The sequence below is a fragment of the Octopus bimaculoides genome, chromosome 4 (genome assembly GCF_046866305.1).
Source record: "Octopus bimaculoides isolate indiv1 chromosome 4, ASM4686630v1, whole genome shotgun sequence".
NCBI lineage: Eukaryota > Metazoa > Mollusca > Cephalopoda > Octopoda > Octopodidae > Octopus > Octopus bimaculoides.
Window position 1 is genome coordinate 94,342,381 of NC_142931.1, and position 4,339 is coordinate 94,346,719.

Below are 4,339 nucleotides of genomic sequence, written 5' to 3' on the forward strand. Positions count from 1 at the left end.
CTCACCACCTCAGCCCAGGTCTTCCTGGGCCTACCTCTTCCACGGGTTCCCTCAACTGTTAGGGTGTGGCACTTTTTCACGCAGCTATCCTCCTCCATTCTCACCACATGTCCATACCAGCGCAATCGTCTCTCTTGCACGCCACAACTGATGCTTCTAATGTTCAGCTTTTCTCTCAAGATACTTACACTCTGACGGGTATTCACATTGACATTACACATCCAACGGAGCATACTGGCTTCATTCCTTGCGAGCTTACGTATGTCCTCAGCAGTTACAGCCCATGTTTCACTGCCATGTAGCATGGTTGTCGTACGCATGCGTCATACAGTCTGCCTTTTACTCTGAGTGAGAGTCCCTTTGTCGCCAGCAGGGGTAAGAGCTCTCTAAACTTTGCCCAGGCTATTCTTATTCTAGCAGCTACACTTTCAGCGCACCCACCCCCACTACTAACTTGGTCGCCCAGATAGCGGAAGCTATCGACTACCTCTAGTTTTTCACCCTGGAATGAGATAGAAGTTGTTTCCTGTTTGTTTGCAGTCTTTATTGCACCTGAACATCTGCCACAAACAAAAACTAACTTCCTAGTTAACCTGCCTTTGATGTTGCTGCACCTCTTATGTGTCCATAGCTTGCACCGGGTACATCTTATAGAGTTACTACCTACTCCTTTTCTACATACTGAGCAGGGCCATCTACCTGAAGGGGTTTGTGTTTTATCTATCTTCCTACTTATTAGGATTTTGGTTTTAGCTAGGTTGACTCTAAGGCCCTTCAATTCTAGACCTTGCTTCCACACCTGAAACTTCTCCTCTAGTTCTGATAGTGACTCCGCAATTAGGGCAAGGTCATCAGCATAGAGGAGCTCCCAGGGGCAACCTGTCTTGAACTCCTCTGTGATTGCCTGGAGGACTATGGTAAATAATAGGGGGCTGAGGACGGAACCTTGGTGGACCCCTACCTCTACCCGGAATTCATTGCTGTACTCATTTCCAACCCTCACCTTACTGGCAGCATCTCTGTACATGGCTCGCACAGCTCTCACTAACCATTCTTCTATCCCAAGTTTCCTCATTGACCACCAGATAAGGGATCGGGGGACCCTGTCAAAGGCTTTCTCCATGTCAACGAAAGCCAGGTACAGAGGTTTATCCTTAGCTAGGTATTTCTCCTGCAACTGTCTCACTAGAAATAAGGCATCAGTAGTGCTTTTACCTGGCACGAACCCAAACTGCATCTCATCTAAATTGATTCGCTCCCTAATTAGTTGGGCTATGACCCTCTCTGTAACTTTCATAACCTGATCTAACAGCTTGATGCCTCTGTAATTATTTGTATCTAAAGCGTCCCCTTTACCTTTGTAGCAGTTGACTATGATGCTGCTACACCAGTCATAGGGTATGACTCCTTCGTGTATCACCTGGTTCGTAATACGGGTGACTAGGCTATAGCCAACACTGCCGGATATTTTGAGCATCTCTGCAGTGATTCCTGATGGGTCTTCATACTCTTAATTGATTTATCTACCCTGGTACTATCAACTCGGATAGCTGGTCCCTCTATTGGGTCGACATAAGGCAGGCTCTCTTTCTCCCATTCATTCTCTTTATTAAGCAATCTATCGTAGTGGCATCTCCAGACCTCTTTCTTTGCATCCTCATTTAATGCAAGCGTACCATCATCCATGCGAACACAAATATTAAAAACCTACCAATCAAATAGAATCTCTAAACATATTTTTTTAACCTGCTATCACTACACACTTCCTTCAAAAAGATATAATGATTACCCTGAAGAAGTCCAATTATAAAACAGTATGAATGTGGCAATTTTCTTGACATTAAACAACATGTTCGGAAATTCCTATCTGCTTATTGGGTTTGACAGAAACATATATGTAGGTTCTTAGGTTTTTTATTAACTTTTTTTGAGCTTTCAGCTTCCAATTTATTTGTAATGTTTTTTAAAAAACCTCATCTTTCTACAACATGCAAATAAATCAGTAATTACACCCATTTATTCTCCATTTCCTTCTGTGTGTGTGTATATATATATGTATGTATGTATATATATATATATTTATATGTATACATACATGTGTATATATATATACATACTTATATCTACATATATATATACACACACTTATTTATATATATGTAGTGAAACTACCTCCCGCCATTAGATACAAACTACTATCGCCATTACATACAATCTTCTCATTTAAATATAAATAAATGCGAGCGTAGTAGAGAACCCATTCCTTGTCCATCACGTGACTGATCATTATTCGAATCGGCAACTTCTTCGAACCGTTCCCGCCAGAACGCAAACTGACCAATCACGGCCCCTAGTAAGGTCACGTGATAGAGTATATTTTTACCATCTGGTGAGCCAATAGTTTGTTATAAATAGCTTTAACTCATACCCAATAATTTGTCTCGGTCCAGTTTCTCTTTGAGAACTGTTCCGTGTACCACACGACAGCAGCAGCAGCCAGCGACCACTTCAGCAGCTTCGTCCAGCCAACGATGACCACCGCCGTCGCCACATCAGCAACAAGAGTCTACTACTACTATCCAGCATCATCATCATGACCAACACGATTAATACCAAGCAGCCTCTACGCTACCAGCGTCAACACGATTTACTATGTACACCAAACCAAACTCCGCGGCCCATCTCTCTCTTCGATTCTGTTAGGTGACTTAGCTTCACCACAGTAAACAAACAGACAAGAGAACCACAGCCAGCGACGAACATCTGTATAACAAGAATCACGGCTAGGCATCGATGCCTCGACATCACAACTAGTGATCAGCTCTGCCAAACTCAGCCTCCCTCACTTTCACATACAGAACTTTTCTTATTGTGTACCCAAGATCTGGTATAATTGCTCACGTGTCATTGACTCTCTCTCTGCTGTAATATTTCACATACACACATGTATCACTCACATACACACTTTTCTTTGTATGACGGCCTGTCTTTGATTATGTTCTTATATGTCGCATTCACACTCTCACACAGACATACATCTTTAACGCTACAATAAATATCTCTGTTATTCATCTTATACGGTTGTGGTCTTTCATTTCTGGTCACATATGTTAACGTAGCATAACATATCATATATATCATCATCGATATATATATATTGTGAGTTCGGCCGTGTGACACGTTTAAATAAAAGGAGTCCTTTGTTTTTCCATTCGTCACCATTTCTCCTTTTATGAGTTCGCACGGTCGTCCCTTACATATATTGATAGGAAGGACAACAAAAGAAAGAAAGAGACCTCAATATTATGTAAATAGAGGAATTTATCTGTAAAAATATGAGACACTTATTCGGTAGCCATGATAAAACTCCAAGTTTCGGATGCCGGGATGGGAGCCCACGCGAACATCTCTTCAGTTATCTGGCCATTGAAAATTCCTGTGAAAAATGATGGTTTAACAAAGGGAAATTACTGTGTGGTGAGCGTCATTAAGACAAAAGAGCTAATAGACCGCTAAGTAGGTTAAGGTAAGGGAGTAGAGAAATCTATAGGTTCACGTAGGCCCACCGATCCGTCCATCCACCTATATTTATATATTAAAACTACCTTCGCTTTAAACACACACATGCTCACCCACATACTCGCCAAAAACTATACATGTATGTAAACACACTCATGCTCACCCACACATTCGCTAAAGACTATACATATATGTACATATGCATATATATATATACACGCATACACATCCACACTCACATGCACACAACAACCCCACACCCATACACATGCACGCCAAAAAAATTATTTTATATAGAGCTAAAAACAAGAAACAGTTTGCGTGCTGGACTCATGGTGTCCAGTCGCCATTTTAGCAAAGTAAAATGGTTAAAATAAAACCACGAAGCCCTTCAAAATTTTATGTAGATGTTTATCAACTTTCAGAGTGAAAGTTGTTGCACAACTTTTAGGCAAAAAATATTTAACAATAACCGCTTTAAAGCATACAAAATAACCAACTTACATGGAGCCCATTTGACTTGCGTCTGTCCAGATAGATAGATATACGCACACATATATATATATATATATAAATTATGAGTTAGAAGTTATACAACTGTCTAAGGGATAAATTTATCTGTAGGCACTACTGGTGCATTACCTCACTATGTATAGGCCTTGCTATAAGGTTCACAGTAGTTGGTAATTTAAATGGTAAACTGTGGTTTAATATATATATATACATATAGGCGCAGGAGTGGCTGTGTGGTAAGAAGCTTGCTTCTCAATCATATGGTTCTGGGTTCAATCTCACTGTGTGGCACCTTGGGCAAGTGTCT

The 4,339-nt window shown here is 40.8% G+C and overlaps 1 protein-coding gene across 2 annotated transcripts in view; it reads right to left on the minus strand.

Moving 5' to 3' along the window:
• The window catches only part of LOC106876921 (uncharacterized), a 50,483-nt gene extending 46,408 nt beyond the window's left edge, over positions 1-4,075 (minus strand). For both annotated transcript variants that reach the window (XM_014925676.3, XM_089351026.1), the window contains exon 1: positions 4,024-4,075. The gene's annotated coding sequence lies outside the window, so the exon portion shown is untranslated. The remainder of the gene's footprint in view (positions 1-4,023) is intronic.
• Between the last annotated feature and the right edge of the window lie 264 nt (positions 4,076-4,339).